Raw genomic sequence first — 19995 nt, forward strand, 5'->3', positions numbered from 1 at the left:
AGCAATAGCACGTATGCTTTTAGCAACAGGTTGTGCACTCCAGGCCCCTGCCCGTCAAACCATACTTTGTATCTCAATTTTTTCTCGAAATCTGTTTCACTTTTCGGATGAAAGTCCACCACTGACTTTACGGGCACGATTTTTTTGACACGATTACTAGTATAATATACGAGAGCGTGAGTTATTTGACGCGTAGATGCCATTGTGCGAGTCAACGGCCTATCGACGTCCAACCGTTGCCCGTCCGCACGTGTGCCTTTCGCCATGTGGATGCATGAGGAAGCCGGAAGCCGGGAACGGCGAGTGTGGCGGGAACGCTAGTTTCATGAGGCGCATGCGCACAGCTTAGGCGCACAGACGAAACTGTAGGATTTGAACACTGACGCGAAGGTTCTATCGATAGTGCGCATGCGCCTCGCCCGAGCCATTGTCCTTGCAGGAAGCAAGAACCGGTGTTGCGAAGAGTTTCAAGCCACGTGGTCAGAATATTTTGTAGAAATTTTCGTTGTGCGGCATTAAGTAATTAAAAAGATGATTCTGAAAATCCTATCATCGCTGAGGTTACTGTAAGAAGCAACCATAAATGTGTGGAACGTGAGGGCTATGTCAACGTCTAAGCTGTATACAGATATTTGCAGAATCAATGAAAATGTAAGTATACGCTATCCTCGGCTCTACGCAAGGTTATGAGTATATGTATACCGTCATCTCAGTTTTCGTTGTCATGCTCACGAAGCATCAAGAGATTTCAAGATCAGCCCGATGAACTACCTATCGCAAATTTCGATAAAATTGTTCGACGTGGTAAGAGGAAGATCGAAAAACGACATGGAAAATTGCTGCCAAATACCATGAGAGCAATTTTTTGCGGGCCATCCAATTGCGGTGAAACTAACGCTCTTCTCGCACTCATCACCCACGGCAATGGATTGCGATTCGAAAATGTCTACGTCTATTCGAAATCTCTCATCCAATCAAAGTATCAATTTTTGCAAAAGTTACTGGAACCCGTGCAGGGAGTGGGTTATTTCCCGTTTCGCGAGAACGATGAAGTTGTAAAACCGGAAGATGCTCGCCCCAACTCTGTTCTGATTTTCGACGATGTGGCTTGTAAAAAGCAGGATAATATCAGAGCATACTTCAGCATAGGCAGGCATTGCGATATCGATAGCTTTTATCTAAGTCAAACGTACGCGCGCATTCCAAAACACCTAGTGCGTGACAATGCAAACTTATTGTTGCTATTTCGGCAGGATGATATGAATCTGAAACATATCTACAACGATCATGTGAACACGGACATGACGTATCAGCAATTTAAAGACTTGTGCTCGGCATGCTGGAATGATGACAATTACAGTTTCACTGTAATTGACAAGGATAGCGAAATCAATGGGGGGCGATATAAGAAGGGGTGTGACTGCTTTATAAGCATAAACTAACATAAAACTTGCACAGTTTCGTTGCAACGATCGAGCCTGCAACATGTAGAGTGCCAAGATTCGTAAGCATAGCGATACATTGAGTGAAATATCAAAAGCATTCGATGTCATACGGCGGAAGCATAAGATGCTCAAGTTGGACAAGGACACGACCGAACAGGTTATGTGAGAGGTATTGAAGCCGTTAATAACGCCGTTGCAAGAATTGGTGGATACTTCAAAGCTGCAGCAGCAGCATATTAAACGTGAAATTAAAACGGAACTACCGGATGTGACAATGAAAAAAGCAGAAGAAAAAGATGACGAGAGTGTCGGGGATGATGATGATGATGATGAGGAGGATGAGGATATGGACGAGGGGAATTTCATGGATGCAAATGATAAAACACTGAAGTTTGGTGAAATTTCTACTACAAGTACACCGGTGAAGAAAACAACGGATTACACGGCACAATATTTGAAAATGTTCAGCTCAAGTAAAAAGAGGGATTTGGATACCACATACGGTGTTCGAAAGTTGACAAGCAGTATGATGATTGGCGATACACCGATCAATTTCACTGATAATCTGGTCAATGTAGGGGATAAAAGTTATGAGAGAACACCTGGATCACTCGAATTACTATTGAAAAAATCACCCGATGCATCGGTTGTAAATGACGCGGACAAGAATAGTTATATAAAAATTGTAACGACGACAAATGCGCATCGAAAACGTTACCAAGCCGATGGAAGCCTTCGAGATGATTTAAAAAGTGCAAAGTATAAAAATTTCATTGCACAACACGTTGGCTCGCCGAAAAAATCAAGTAAAGGCTTACCCGACTATAAGATTGCGCGAAAGGAGGGGCAAGATGTCGATTACGTCTACTGGGATGATCCAAATGAAATTGTAGATCGTCTCCGGCTGCTGATGGTGTCACAGGCTGCAGGCAATACCAGCCATTCCAATGAAATAGTCTCCATTATTGAGGAGTTGCGAGAGGCCGGAATCGTTTATTAGCGGCGTGTAAACATAAAATCATCATTTGTTCAGTGACCGTCCTGTGATGAGCATAGACATATTCGGGCGACACTCGGAGCGTGGCGGGGGTAAAAAATTTATTCGAGGGCCTCCGGGTGTTGGATTCAAAACCACCAACGATTATCAGTATGATTTGGACGGTAAACGATTGTGTAACATAGCTGATCCGCAGCACTCCACCGACGCCGTTCCCCTAAAAGTTCTCAATACTGCTTTACAGTCTATGGCTGCGGATATTGTGGATACTTTTTAATCAAATTTTGAGAGTTTCGCGCATAATCACAACGTGGAGTTGAAACAGCTACGCATAAATAACAAAATCATTGAAAATACGTTGAATCGCATCACACATATTGGGGAGCAGGCAACACCAACGTTGGGACAGACCAGCAGGGAATTAGTGTCGATTGAGGAACCAGAGTGGTTGGACGGCAATTCGAAAAATTGATGGGTGAAGAGTTGGGAACAATGAAGATTGTAATAGCCGCCGAACTTCACAGACAGGCTCGACGCAACTATCCGCGCCGATTCATAGATGTATGCGGACTGGATGAGACCTGGCAAGCTGATCTCGTCGATATGACCGCATACAGCTCGGGCAACAAGGGATAAAAATATCTACTAACAATTATCGATATATTTTCCAAGTACGCGTGGGCGGTGCCGATAAAGTCCAAGAGTGGGAAAGATGTTGCTGCTGCCATGAAATCTGTACTGATCCAAAGCCGTATACCTACACATCTACACGTTGATCGAGGCAAAGAATTTTACAACAGCGAAAATTGACGACCAGTACATGCTTAGGTGTTGCTAATAGTTCAGCATTTCGGACTTCCGTCCGCAACAACATAGCATGTACATAACAAGCAACACCTAAGCATGTACTGGTCGTCAATTTTTAAATTTTTCCTGAGGATGGTCGGCAGGGCCCGGCCGAAACATCGATTATTTTGCTCAAGTTTTACAAATTATTAAACGTCTTCTCCTGACCGGAATTTCGACTAATTTCATCTTCATAATTTGTATGTATTTTCCGAATTACAATAAAAGATTTTGAATATACAAATATTTCCACATTTTATCTCCTTTGTACGCACATGTGACATACTCTGTACTACAAAAATAATAATAATAATAATAATAATAATAATAATAATAATAATAATAATAATAATAATAATAATAATAATAATAATAATAATAATGATAATAATAATAGTGATAATAATAATGATAATATGCAATTTTGCCATACGATTATTACACATTTCATTTTTTGGAAAACTTTTTTTTATTTTCTGAAAACTTCTTTCCGTTTTCTGAGTACTTTTTTTCATTTTCTGAAAACTTTTTTTCATTTTCTGAAAACTTTTTCTCGTTTTCTGGAATTTTTTTTTCATTTTCTGAAAAGTTTTTTCGTTTCCTGAAAATTTTTTTTCATTTTCTGAAAACTTTTCTCGTGGTGAACGAATAAATATCAATAGTTGCTTGATATATTAATAATGAATAACTAAACAATTGTTGAATATATGGATTCGCATTTTGAAACTTCAAATCCATTAAATATCGTATTGATCATGAAACGTTTCCGCCCGATGGTGGATCGTTCGAGGCGTCAAACATCAAATATTTACATCAATTCTATGTCTACAGTTTATCCTGTAACTATAGGGGGGCTGGGACAAACCCCCAAGGTACGGTGTTGGTCTGTCCAGGTATCAATTGCCGCTTGTCATCCTGCCAACTCAGAGCCAATTTTTTTTGTACGATCGTGCTTACTTCGTGTTTTTTGCTGCGTATTAAACACTGTGGAAGAGTCAACTCTGGGTAAGCCGTCAGACAGCGCTTATAATCATCAAACGTCATGCTATTTATCGATGAATTTCTTACACCCTTGGCGCGCCTACTCACTTTTACGCCACCGTCATATTTTTCCCCATCCTCACCCATAGTAGTAAATGTGTACAGCTTAGCTCGCAGTCCCACAAACTCTGTCATAATTTTACCATTATTTTCATCCTTCATTAGTCCTAGTTGTTTTTTGTTTTTAAGGGGAATACCATACACATTGTCGGGCGGATAGTCAGAGGTATCAAACATTGTATCTACATCACGTTTGATGATATCGTAGATATTAGGCACATTGAATTGATAAATAAGGCTGTCTGTGTCGGTATACATCAATTTAGCCTGTTTATTCGAAAAGTTGGTTTTAATATAATTATAGTGGAAATCGTAGAGAAAGATTTTTGACGGATCTAGAATTGATGTGCCGACGTAAATAGGTTTGGCGAAGTGAACTTGGACACGATTCATTTCAATGATAACCATATCAGTGCCAAATATAGTGCAGCTGTGAAAGTTTGCTCGGGCAATAAGCGTTCTCGCACCACTTTTTCCCTCCCATTTCGTGACCAATTTGACATCTTTATGATTTCGCACATTCTCCATAGTCTTGCCGAATACGGCGTTATACATGAGTTTGTGAAAGTTTTTCTCAAATTCATTCTTAGATTGCTTACGCATATCTGTATTGAGCGTGATGTACGGCTCGAGCCATGGAGATTGTGCAAACTTCAAAACTCTGTGCACTTTCGTTACTTTCAATCCTAAACTCAAACACTGTTTCAAATTTCTATAGTGCAATATACAGGGTGTCCCTAAATTGCCTCCCACGGACTAGCCAGCATAATACCTCGTTCAAATCCAACCGAGAATTTCTTTTCCGGAAGATCGTCCGACGCATAGTTTTTGAATTATAAGCGATAGCGCTAGGCCAATCAGAGTGCACCATTTCATCTAGATTTGCCGCCACGGAAATTGCTGTTTTGTTCGTCTGGGTGAATTATTATTATTTGTTTACGAATTAAATATCGGCACCTCCCCTCTTTCGCTGCTGTACCCCTTATGCTTGAGGATGCGCTTCTGTTTACACACACAAGTGTGCGCCCATGGATGTGCGGCCGGCAGCGTGTGCCGCGGCAACAATACCGAGGTCAGCGCTCGAGAAGGGGTACAACAGGGCGGGAGGGGAGGTGCCGATATTTAATTCGTAAACGAATAATAATAATTCACCTTGACGAACAAAACAGCAATTTCCGTGGCGGCAAATCTAGATGAAATGGTGCACTCTGATTGGCCTAGTGCTATCGCTTATAATTCAAAAACTATGCGTCGGACGAGCTTCCGGAAAAAAAATTCTCAATTGGATTTTAACGAGGTATCATGCTGGCTAGTCCGTGGGAGGCAATTTAGGGACACCCTGTATACTTTGTTTTGGGGTGAAGGGTGGTCGCGAGTTTGGCATTTTCACTACCTGGAGCAGTAAAATGTTCGGGACAAAGAGGTAAGTCTTTGTGATCCTCGTGGAGTTCTACAGGGTAGTCCAAATCTACCTCCAGAAAGTAACCGATCGGCGAATCGTCCGGATGGTTTGTTATATCGATGTGCTGATACTCCCACTCGAACGAACCGATTGGTAAATGCACGCTCATAGCTGCACCGTACAGGTTATTCACGTAAAAATACATGAGATACGATTCCGCTTTGTTTGGATCAAAATCTGTTCCTATGATTCTATTATTGGCCCGAGCGTGTCGATTAGAACATTGTGCTACGCCGCCTTGAATGGCTCTTTCAATAAATAACACCATTTCAGCGTTGTCTAAAAGTTGCAAATTTACATCAGTATGCTTGAGCATCGCGTCAAAAGCAAGTCCCGGTGCAGTGTAGTAGTGCAACGGATCTAAATCGTATGTTTTGAAGCAGCTAGCGCGGAAATTTTCGAAAATATCGGCAAGCAAAAGAACATCGGTCTTTAAATATAAATCTGAATAGCCCCCCAATGACTCTAAATGGAATTCCCTCCAAACAGTTTTCGCGTGCTCGTAATTGGTGTCTGAAATATTTGCATCGCAGAGGTGCAAGTAGAAATGCTTCTTTGCGGGTAATCGCGGTTCATCGAGTTTCCCCCAACAATCGACGTATTCATAGGGAAAAACGCCTTTGCGGGTCATCAAACTGAACTGAGTCAGATTATTATAAAATTTGCGTGTTATGCGTTTATCGGTATCGGTCAAATATGTGGAAAGTTTATCGATGCTGCTAGCCATAAATCGGAACGAATCGATGAATCTCAAGTGCATCATTGTTCCATCGACGCGATTCGTGAAGGATATATATTTTTCCTTATTTATGGGTAGCAAAGTAATTTTACCGGGAAAAGTTGACGCGAGGGATTTTATTAAAAAGTGAGAATCGTAACTGGACAAATTGTGGAAAACTATTGGAATTGTGTGCGACTCTCTGAAATTCGAATTATACCGATTATGAGCAGGACCACGATATTTACCCGTGAAGTGACAGTGATCGGAACACTTTTTCTCCTCAGGGGTAAACGGTTTTTCGCAAATATAACAATTCTTTGCGCGCATGTGACGATCGCGTTGCACTTGGGTAAGAGACTTCATCGGAATTATGTTTTTGATGCGTGACTCTACTTGAATTGATAAATCTTTACGCTGTTGCATAAACCAATCTATGCAATCGACACCGCGTTTACCGTGGAACCCCGATAAAGTCTCATCGTACGCGCAATGTACATAGTACGCTGCACTATGCAGGATATGCTTTTGAATTTCACAAGTCTTACGAGTTTCAAATTCATCTACAGGTTGAGGGATTAATATACATTCGAGATCGGCGTATACGACAAATGGTGCCTTTGTTTTGAAAATTGGAAAATACTAAATCTTTACACTTGGGAAATTCCATGCGTACTTTGTTTAGCATAATACAATCTTGCCGATGATTGTCGTAGGCGTGTTTCACGCTAAAGTGGCACAAACAATTGTCACATAAAAACAGTCGACCATCATGATCAGACAATTGTTTGCTCACCAATCGGGAAAGATCTCTAATCCAAGCAAAGTGGAATCTCGGTGCAAACTCACCAGTCATATCGTCTTCCGGATTACTCTTGTTACGTGGGGGTGAGGGTGTACTGAGCGGTGGTAGTTAATGATTAATTGAATAATCTAGCTCCCACGTAACGACAATGAATAATAATTATAACTAAGAGAAGACCTACCTTTCGATAAGCCGGTATTTTGTAGGACCGTGCTGCTATAGACCTGTACAGGTCTATGAGGTTTGTTTAAATTGTTGAGGCAATTACAATAATAAAAATAGGAAGAAGGTCGTTCAAAATAAATGATTAATATAATTTGACTGGTGAAAGATGAAATATATTCTATTTCGATTTGGTTATTGGAATGTTTGGTAACAATCAATGGTGATAAATATATATATATATATGAGCCAAAAATAACAATTTATAAAGTCTTCAAGTTTATACAAATCATGTGTTATACTATTCTAGAGGATATTATTATTTGGTACCAGGAACCTCTACTCTGAACGATGGTTATAACTAGCTGGTCGTGATTATTGTGTATTGTATCTCTCTTTTTAGATTATCTTAAATCGATTATATATATATAATTATTAAGTCTTATTCGTTGATTCTTGGAAACAATAAGTACGAATTAATTGGGGGTAGTGAAGCTAGCCACCAATTCTAGACTTGGTTTTTGTGAATTTACTGAAGTAGTTTTTGATTATCAAGGTGAAACAAGAATTCGTCTAATTTCGAAGATTAACACTCGGATTGACTTAGCTTTTTGGTGAATCGGTCGACGAGATTAAAAGCCGTCGGATCGTGTCGGTCTGCGTCGGTAGAATGCTGGACCAGGGGCCTCACCTCAAATTTGGACGAGTTGATCAATCAAACGGTGTTGAACGTCGGTCACTTAGTCTTTTAGATTTGGGATGATATCTTGTTATCAAAAGTTTGAAAGTGTCTGTTTTCTGATTTTGATGATGAGTTAAAATTGATTGGAACGATTATTTATTAAAAACGACAGTGTAATTATTATTATTATTACTTAGAATTACCTGATTCGTTTGAATCAGGGCCGAACTCAATTTAATTAAGGAAAATGGAATATCATAAAAATGTCTATTCGCGAAATGATGAGATTTAGTAAAGAACAGAAAAGATGGAAATGTAGAAGATAGTGAGTCTTTTGCAGCTAACAGAATAACTGAATGCTCGAATTTGACGAATTAGCGCGAGACTTTAGGCCGGTCACAACTAAGATTTTCCGAACGCTACTATTGCTCGAGAGGGCTAATCCGGGTTTACGTCCACGCACTTCGCGACTTGACAGACGAAAGACGCGGCTTCTTGGGCCCGAGGGTCCAAGGAGCTGCAGTTGTAATTAGTTACAACGGTAATTAGCCAATGAGGTGCGAGGGCGACCTCCTGGTGCCCAAATCCACATGGTCAGCGTTACTTCTCGCTCTTCGACGGTGTTCCGACGATTCTCAATCTCGTCGGTGACACATTGAAAATATGAACAAAAGATATTTGCATGCAATGTTCACACATTCATTCATACATTCCCATAAGTAATCTATTTTAATTTGGTGGTTCTAAAGGTAGTGGTTTATCCTAGTTATTGATTATAGTTTTAATATAAAAAGAGGGATATTTCCAGGCTGAGCGCTACTGATGCTAATTCAGTAGTCTCCTATCTCAGTTCTTGGTACCAGTTAAATAGAATAAAGTTGAACCTTATACTAGGGATCATCGTTGGTCTCTACGTGACTTTTGCCAGGAGGGGTGGAACTCGCCGTTATTAGAATATGAGATTTTGATGAAATGATATCTGTGCATTGAAGAAATTAAAGCAATGAAATGAAATGGAATTTTGAAAAAGGTACGCCAAGGCGGTACGTCGGGGCGTAACACTCTCAACCATTAGAAGATGAATCGTGTCAATGTTTACGCTATGCAAATTTTTACTCAAATAAATTGGCACGATGACGCTTTTATTTGATTTTGCATGATGTGAAAAAGTTTGAGATTCTATACCATATACATTGATACGCAAATTATTCAATCTCTCAAGCTTTTTCACATCATGTAGAGTAGCAGGGAATTTGATACCTGTACAGTCCAACTCGGAAATATAGCAACGATAGTTGTGAGTCCTATCGGTGTTGATCTTGACCGGGTGGAGGGCTGCTATGACGGACCAGAGGAGGCATCTTTCGTCCTCGTTCCTCACGTTCACCACAGCCTTCTTCCGTTGAATGTCTTGGGGCAGCTCGATGAATGTTGAAGCCCCCGCGGCGAAAGGCTGGTAGCGATTGATATTTACAGCGATGTTAAGTATCTCAATCATACTCCAGCCGGAATCGCGTTGCTCGAAATCTTCCACCTTTGACAGCAGATCACCCCGTGCACGTGTAAACCAACCATTTATATCGCTCGATGGAAGAAGAATCGTCACGTTGGAGGTGTTGAAACTCTTAACTTCGGTGGAGATCTCTTCGTGCTTGGCATTTTCGAATTTGCACGATACTATGAGGTTAACCTTCACATTTCCCTCCTCGCGCAGTATCAGCTCCAACTTCTCGGTGACGACGCACTGCACATCGTCCAGAAAGGCGTCCAAATTTTTATGACGGAGATTCATGACAACCGTCGTTCTGATTCGGCTGGCAAAAGCGCTATCGACGTCGTCCCATTGTACACCCGCAGGAGTACCGATATTTTCACCCATCACCACTGTGCGCTGCTGCAACTGCTTGATCTTCGTCACCCAAGATTGCAGGAGTGCGATCGCATGTTGGATCCGTATTTTCGCACCAACGGTTGTTCCTCGTTGCATGGAAATATTGTGCAGAACTTGGATATTTGCAATTCCAATATCAGCCCAATGATTGATGACGGCGTCATTCTCTTCTCCGGGTGGTTGCTCTCTCAGCAAATTGTACGTCCTCTCCATCTGCTCCGCAAGTCCCATATACGCTTCGACTGTTATGACTTTGACGTTGATATAAGCCGAACTTTGTATAACTTTTTTGACTTGCACGTATCGTGTAAGACTGACGAGTCTGCATCGGATGCGTTGAGCTTATATGTATATAGGTCGATAGATCGCAAGAATTTGGGAACAGTGCGCACTGCGTTCTGCGCATATCGGAGGGTAAAATGACGTCAGAGTTGCGGTGCGCACTGCGTTCTGCGCATCTCGGAGGGAAAACTGACGTCAGAGACGACTGAGTCCGCCCTTTATCCGACCCGCCATCCCTAAATTTTTGAGTTTTATTGCTCTCCCGGCTCTGCAGAGATGATGAAATTCATGTAAAAAATGACGCCAAAGACGGCTGGGATCCGCAGTCCCCGCCCCCACCATCCCAAAATTTTTGCGGTTTATCTGCCAGTTTGAAGTCACCCAGTTCCGCAGCTGCATCTTGCCTAAAAGCGTGTTGGAACAGGTTTTCACCCCCTCCCCCTCCCCCTCTCCACGAACCCACCGCCGCCTAATGTAGTTTTTGGGTTTTATGAGTCGTTAAGCAGCGTGGGCCATGTGGTGGGAAAAATTGGTCAACGAAAAGCAGGTAGCGAACAGTGTTTGGTGTAAGAAAAATCTTGTCTTGCCCGCTCCTGACCGGCTGGTATGTGTACACACAGTTTTGGGTTTTACGACTCTTCATAGCGAACAGGTCCGAGCATAATTATAGATGTCGAAAATAGCGATGATGATGATGATGATAATGTTAACGAACAGGATAACGATAATGATTTTATAGATTATTTCGAGGAATAAACCACGCTAAATTCATAATTATTGATTATATATTTTTCACAAGTAAAAATTCATAACATTTACATTTTGTATGACGAGAATGGGTAAAAGTTATAAAGATATATATTTGTAATGTATCCTATTTCTAGATTATAATTTTATCGAATAGTAAATTTTTTTAATTCTATGTATAAGCTATGATACAATTGAGATTAATTCTATCGAATATTCTACATATAAACGCGAATATAATTGTATATATCGTAATAAATTCTATTGTTATTTTGGTCAATATTGTCCATATCATCTATACACACGATTCCAACCTAAACATTCTTTAATTAGAGGATTCGGTCTATCCACGATATCGCCATCGGGTCCTGGTGTGTAATGTATGCTACATCTGCGGAACCTTGCGATGACGTAGTCCATTTTCATATTCTATGGTAGTTTATCCCACGCATCATTGATGGAGTTTGATGCGAACGTGCAGATAAATTCTTTTGGTAAAAAAGCTATATCCTCGGACATCATTCCCCTTAAACCGTCCAATTCTTTGTACAGACGGAAGGATTTCTCGAGGGAGCTGGTACACTCCTTCAAATACCAACTCCTTAGTCGCTGCACATTTTCAAAGGCGCAATTGTATGCCGGGATGTATTCAGAGTTGTCATCATACCAAATTGAGCCTGGCGCTGCTGCTTGCTGGAGGTTATTCGCTGGAGAGTATCCATGGTTCGCGTCGTGCCACGATGCCGCTTCCATATACCTCAATTTTTCCATTTCAGGGGGTATGATATGCAAATCTTCCATATTAATAACCCTCGTTGTACCATCGACGATCTCCGTCAGCCATGCTTTCTTCTCCGCTCCTTCGACGTATACGTAACACGCATTTTCAACCATTTTTCTCACAATCTTCGTCACATCCTCGTGAGATTTGTTGCACGCATTTCATGATATCCCGTGGTGATTGTGCGTCAACCATACATTGGTAGCTCCACATTCAAGTGGTAAGCTTGCCAAATCATAGGGCGGCTTGAAAATGATGTAATCCAGACCCGACCCGTTTACATTCACGACTGCGACTTCCTTGGGTACAAACTTCATGTTATGACCGATAAAACATTGCACGTCTAGGATCATCGCCATGTTGAGGAGTGGGAATGTTGCGCTCGATTATATACTGACGGATGGTATGTGGAAGATTGACTATTCCATCTCCAGCACACCCGCTTTTACCCCCTCGTGGACGAATTTTGTGGAAGTAGAGGGGGATCGCATAGTTCATTTAAGGCGCATAACTGCATGAAAATTTGAACTTGTTGAATTCTCCACCAAGGTATTTCATTTGCAGACGATTTTCCCCGGCCATGCTACACATTTCAGTCAGCTGACTGGAATTTTCTTGTAGAACTCTTGCGATTCTCGGTGGTAAGAAGACGTTGTATTCTCCATCGATCGTCGCCAGAACACGTACCCCGAATTTTGTTTCGACCAGTCGTAACCCGATGACGTCATACACTCCCCCAAAACTCCATGCGGCTGACGTGGTTAACTTTCGCTAGATCCATCGCCTTTCGAGGTTATTTCACGAGCGAGAACAGTTCACAATGAGAATACGATGAGAACAGAGTGACGATCACGATAGACGTACGCATTTTATACCATCCACCCCCACTACAATTTTTCCATTGGACAAGTCTCGACACGCATATTGTGCAAGGAATTTTTATGGGACCACTCCTACTGCCCCAGATTGGTTTAAGTGCATCACCACCAACAAAGTTCATTGTCGGCACCATCTCAAAGAGCAATTTCCTGGAATTTTTTCAATAGATCTAGCGAGTTTTCACCCTATCCGATTTATGTGCAGCTTTCTGGCGCCAAACAAGTCTCGACAGGAATTATTTTGTGTGTGTGTGTGTGTGTCGAATCCTATGAAAATAGCCACCGAAAATGACCGGGGCGGGGGGGGGGGGGGGAGGTGCGTGAGAGAGAGAGAGCGCCGTGAGTCGAGGGGAGGGGGGGCCAGGGGGGAGCTAGGGGGGAGCGCCGCCATCTTTGATTCAGAACTGTCATATATACACTACTAAAGTTCAAATTGTAAAATATGTTAAATTCAAATTAGCTAATCTTGTAATTCTCTGTATAATATTTTTTTGAGAAACCTGATGATGGCAGGCGGGGTCCTGCCGAAACGTCGTAAATAAAAGCATCATTCCATGAATCGCATCTTGTCATCATTGACTGTTAATACCAACGAAAATTTAATCATACAAGAAACACAGTCACGAAATTCAAACCTTACCATGTTTTTGTGAACAACCTTTATCTACAAGTCGAGCCTTGTATCTATCGATTTCCCCATTCGTTTTATATTTTGCTGTTGAATACTCATCGATTCTTAATAACGTTGTGACGTTGCACCTAGAGTGCAAGTCATAACAAACCCCAAACCCGCGGGGAAGAGCCGAACGGGTGAGTCCTGTCCCGTCGGGAAAGGCCCGAACATAACCGAAGCCCCCCGACGCTCGGCAGAGCCGAGCGCCAGCAGCATTACGACCACGACCTGCGAGGCAGTAAGACCTACCCGAAGAAAAGTCCACGAGAACCGTAGAGGGAGAGAAAGAGAGAGAGAGAGAGAGCACAAGAGAGAGACCCCGACACACACCGTCACACGCACACCCTTCTACACACACGCCGACGACGCCAGGTTAGCCTGCATTCTACAGCCGATCTGCTCCTCCCCTCGCAATACCAACCCTTTCTACCTCACACTCCCCGTCACCCTACACTCCATCCCCTCGCAATACCGACCCTCCCGACCTCACATTCCCCGGCACCTCACACCCTCTCCCCCCCCCCCGCGCGTACCTGTAAGTTAGTATTAAGTAACGCTAAGGGCTGAGGCGTGATCAGCCCCCGTTCCAGTCTACAACCCTCTTGTAATTTTCATAGCTTAAGTCGACTCACCTCCCCCGATCGCAACGCATGTAACCCCCCCCCCTTTTTTGTTGTTGCAAATACACACACCAAGTTTTACCTATTATATCCGCCCCGTCTCTAGTTGTCTCCCCCCCCCCCCCATATTATTCGTGCGGACTCAAAACCCGTCACAACGTTTCTATCCTTAGGTCTAGGTACAATAATCCAAGCTTGATTTTTATTCAAAGCATCTAATTCGTCATTAATTGCATTCAACCATTTGTTCATATCCGACAACTGCAAAGCGTCCTCGAGTGCTTGAGGTTCAACTACGGTTAAGAAAGCTTCAGCAAAATTTAGTTCTTCCTCTGCACTGACTCGATTTTCTTTTGAGCTTGAATTCTTTCTCAGATTATACAGATTTCTTAAGGGGTATGGCCACTGTAAATTTTTTGAAAAATCGATTTTTTTTTTATTGGCTTCAAAAATAGTTTAAACCCTCTAGAATAAGGAAAAAAAGGTACCGTGCGAGAAAAATTTTTTTTTGGCCCCCAAATCATCTTCAAGCGGAAAAACTGTCCTAGATATTGCGATGGATATCGCTGTTTGCACATTCAATGGCGGCCTTACCAACGTCTTGCAAATATTCAAGATATACATACAAGATATTCACATACAACAGCACAAGAAAACAAATTTGAACTAACTGGTGATGAGAGGAATTAACGACATCAGAGTCAGGGCGGCTAGGTGGTCTAGTGGAGTAAGGCTCCGGTAAAGCATCGCTAGATACCAGGTTCGATTCCTGGCTCCGTCGTTAATTTTTCGAATTTACCAGTTTTTCAAATTTATATCTTGAAATAATCAAGATGTTGGAGGTGGAAATTGGTGTACAGTTATATAATTTCTGCATCGAAGCCGACGCCAAACGCATTGTGGGTTAGAAGGTAGTGAAGTTGTCCACTTAGTTGATAGCAGGCCCACTCCTGCTGTGTTCAATGAGAAGGTGTACTCAAATAATTAACACTTTGATTAATAGTAACAAAGGAATTTATTAAAGATATAAAGAGTACAAGAGATGTGTAAAGCTTAAGCGTCGACACGTGAATGCCGCGCGAGAGTCACCATGTTCCCCTCTCGCCTTCTTGGCTTTCTCCTACTTCGCCGCTACTCCCACTCTAGCGCTTAGAGAGAGACAGAGTATCTATACCCCACAGCATTACGCACGCGGAGACATCTCTGAGCGACGCGGAAAAAAGTGCGCGTGCGCTCCAAAAATCTACCAGGAAAGACGAAGAAGCCGAAAATTTGGCCATCGAAGGACAAATGTATGGTGCTGGGATTGCAGACTAACGGTAAAATTTTTTTTTACCTCCTTTTTTTTATTTTTTCCAATAAAAAACTATTCGCAAAACTTTAAACGCATTTTTCTCGAAACACGGTTTTTCAAAATGGCACGCAGCATCACTCGAACAATTTTCATTTTTTTTACTTGAAATTTTGACCAGATGTGAACTTTAACATTATCTTGAGAATGTCGATCGGGATTTTCAATAACTTTATTTATTGATTTTTTATTAACAAAAAACTAGCCGTTTTTTCGTCAAAAATCAATTTTTTTTTTCAAACGCACGCCAAATCCACAAAAATTGATAATTTTCAAAATCCGATCGACATTCTCTAGCTATAACCCTCTAGATTGATGGTTTTTTTTTTTTTTGTTCTAGATTCAAAAGTGCACCAGTGGTGCTGCGTGCCGCGGAGCCCTGCAAGCAAAACATGCCCCGGGAAGATAGCTGTGGAACCGCCATTTTGTTTTTTTTTGCTGTAAAAAAATTTGATAATAAAGTTTAATGTATGCCCGATAACACCCTTAAAAGTTTTTTTTCAATTACTTTTAATTTTGGAAGCAAAAAATTCGTGAAAAAACCTTTTTAGTTGGACCGTTACAGTGGCGTTACCCCTTAATACAGCACGGTGAGTCTTAATATTTTTAAATGAAAAGTTCGAGGACCCCAAAGCTACGATTGGGAATTTGTTATAAATCGTCTCTATAATACATTTTTCATTAACTTGAAATAATCCCCTGGGCCGTTTTTTTTATTTCTTAAAAATTCGTCAAAATTGCTATGTATAATAACTTAAACGCTAAATAAGCTGGTTCATCCTTATTATACGAGTTTGAATAAGTATTTAAGTAAGTTAAAGTACTTGCAAATCGTTATTATAATAGTAACATGAATATTTATCCTACTTTACTATTTATCGATATGACAATTATTTACTTTATCGATCGTTAGTAATAATGCACCTTTAAATAATAATTCAACAGCGAACAAAATAATCTTCCAAAGCGTTAGGTTTGTTTACATAGGTTTGTTTACATAAAATGAATGCGTGCTACTCCTTTGTTTTATGTAACTTTGAGTTTTTTTTAGTTCAAAACGTACTAACAACAAAATACATACACATTGTAAGTTCGTGTAACTTTTTTCAAATAAAAATTTCTTTTTCAAAAAAAAAAATTATTTTATGAATTTTATAAATATGGCTAGTTTTTAGTGATTGTTGAAAAATACTTGAATAAAATATTCATGTTACTATTACAATAATGATTTGCAAGTACTTTAACTTACTTAAATATTTATTCAAACTCGTATCATTAGAATGAACCAGCTTATTTAGCGTTTAAGTTATTATACGTAGCAATTTTGACGAATTTTTAAGAAATAAAAAAAACGGCCCAGGGGATTATTTCAAGTTGATGAAAAATGTATTATAGAGACGATTTATAACAAATTCCCAATCGTAGCTTTGGGGTCCTCGAACTTTTCATTTAAAAATATTAAGACTCACCGTGACAGACTGGCGCGGTTTTTTATAATCACTTTTGCTCGTAACCACCTTATCTGCCTCTGAAACAATTGATCCTATCTTTTCTTTTATCTTTGAGGCAGAGTTAGTAAACTCAACAAGGGTGTTTACTCTATCAATGTTATTCGATTCGTTAAATTCTACATCTCTTCTAATGTACAACTTCTTCTTGGATGGTTCGTATACTCTATAAGACTTACTATCATCGTTAAATCCTACCAAGATACACTTTATAGTGTTGTACTCCCACTTAGTGCGTTGCTCTTGAGGTACATGAACATAACATTCTGAACCGAAGGTTTTTATGTGTTTAACTGATGGTTTTGAACCAAACCATATTTCAAAAGGCGTCATGTTATCGATAGTTTCAGAAATTGTGCGATTTCTCAAATAAACTGCCGTGTTCACGGCTTCGCCCCAAAAATATGTGGGTATTTTTTTTTGTTGCAAGCATCGCTTTTGCTGCCTCTACAATCGTACGATTTTGTCTTTCAATAAAGCCACTTTGTTCTGCTGCTCTAGGCGTTGAGGTTTCATGTTTAATTCCCTTTGACAGTAAAAAATCTTCTATTTCTGAATTGCAAAATTCTCAACCTCTGTCTGATCTCAGCTTTCTTATTTCATGACCATTTGCTCTAACTTCTGCTGTGACGTGGTATTTCGTACCCCGTCACATGGTTTATTTATCGCACTTCCCTACGTACGAATATCGCTAAAAATAACGAAAGCACGTCTGAGGCCAATACTCCAAAACGAACGACTAGTTATCTTTAAGTGAAACTCTCTTCATTAATCTGATTCTATTCTATTTTCTAATTTTGTAACGCTCTACGAGAACCATCTACGAGACTTCCGCTTCAAGATACCAGGACGCTGCCTGACAGGGGTCACGTACCAGCTCAACACCGACCACCACCGACTACAGACGAACGAATACCGCTGAAACCACTCCCGATGGATGCCTATCTAAGTTGTGAACAGGGTCGTGCGTGATGCACAAACAGTACCCCCAATTATTTAAGACTTATCGGCCAGGAGCCGAACCACGAATCAATGCTTCTACCGCTCGGATGCATCGCCAGACGGCGTACAGGGCTGTGTGTCAAAAACACAACAAAGCCTCCCGTCGACGATACTTATCAGCCTGGAGCTGAACCGACCATGACATCTACTAAGTCATTGTCTATCAAATAGAGGACGGTTTTCTCTTAATGAACCGTCCTATCGAAGGGCTGTGGCGTGGAATAGGCTAGACTATGCTGACCACGTGGATCTGGTGGGTATAGTGTGGGGATCCGGGTCGAGGGCCATCACCACCAGATCGTTCCCGCATGAGGGCTCCGATGAGCGAGGGCCGGGACGCAGCATCAACGAAATAGCTACCACGGGGAGTACCAGTGAAGCAAGGAGTGAAGTGCAATCGGGCGCAAGTCCAAGAGATCGGTGACGCAATATTATCGCACACCTCAATATCGCAACACATGAGCGGTACGACCTCCCCTCTCACCAACGATGCGGCACAGCCGAGGGTAAACATCTCCGAGCACCTTCCGACGTCCCGATATCTCGATACCTGTCGCAGGGGGAGTTGGAGTTCACTCAATGCTTTTAGATGGGACCGAATTTTGGCAGGCTGCAGGAGTACACTGTACCAACACAATATTGAAAAATTCGCAGTTACTATATTTCTATAGTTATTTCGTGCTAGAGTATAGTAACATTTCAGCATTACTTAGGATGTTAAGAGCGCCCTCTACCGAGTAATGTGATTGGAGAAAATTTAAGCGCAGAAGTTTAAATGAAAGAGAATATGATGTTAAAAATTGCAGTTGTAAATAGTTAAATAGCAATAAAAGTCAGCTCCAAAAATAAATAATTTTAAATAAAAATAACAAATCAATAATAAATAGTAAATGAAAAATAATAAATAGTAGCTAACTAACCGACTCATGTGCGCGGCTTAAGATTTACCTCATTGATATTGATGGACATGTCGTCGCATGGCTGTAAGGTCTCTCTCAAGATTAACGGTCGACAAGGTCTAGGTTCGCTACCGGCGAAGAGCAATTTGTTTTTTTATTCATAATAAAATCAGTAGTACAATGAAATTAATTTTTTGGAGATTAAAAAAAAACCGAAAATGAAGTTTAAAAATAAAAAAAATATAATTAGGCTCTTAAAGGATCAACGTGATCGTTTGTTTTTATGACTGTAATCTAGCGGGCATTGATTTTTATAACTGAATCATAAATAAGCAAAATATAAATAAATTAGAAATAGGAATAATTGTCAATTGAAAAATCATCAATACATTTCTTACGTACATGTATAATATTTATTGCTAATAATATACATTGCAAAGAAATAAATAATAATACAAAATTATAATTTTTTTTTCACAAAAAAGACAGTAAGTAATAAAATACCTAAAAAAAATTAATTGATATGAACATGTCACTATGGTCTAAGACTTTTAAAAAAGTCATTAACCATAATCGATACAAATAAGTCTTAAATTACTTTATTTCATATCTTTCTAATAGTCTACAAAATTTGATCCATCGGTGAGAATGTTCCGTGATTGAAGTAGGTCTCCTGACTTATAAAGATGCTTTTTAATTTACTGAAAATGAAAAAAAAAGAAATGAATAATATTTCATCGTTGAAAATATATACATTTATAGATATGTAAATCTTCAACTTATTCCAGTCGCTTCCATTCCGGTGTTAGCCGGGTGTCATGGAATAACGTGAAGATGTAGAACGCCTGATGAATGAAAAATTCCTCGAACATAATTCTGAAATTAAAAAAAAATTACACTAGTCGATTTCTTTTAAATTGAAATTTCTGAATCTAAAACTTTTTTTTTTTTTTTTTACATTTTTACGTACCAATCAGTTATTTCACTACATTCTGCTCTCGTCGCTGCCTTGTCTGCTTGCATTTTCCGAGTCATTTACATTTTGATATTGTTCTGAAATTATAAATAATTTTGTCAGTCTTTTATAACTCGAAATTACAGAATGTAAAGTTTTTTTGTCTTTTACGTACCACTTAGCTCTTCCA

The sequence above is a fragment of the Neodiprion virginianus genome, chromosome 5 (genome assembly GCF_021901495.1).
Source record: "Neodiprion virginianus isolate iyNeoVirg1 chromosome 5, iyNeoVirg1.1, whole genome shotgun sequence".
Classification (NCBI taxonomy): domain Eukaryota; kingdom Metazoa; phylum Arthropoda; class Insecta; order Hymenoptera; family Diprionidae; genus Neodiprion; species Neodiprion virginianus.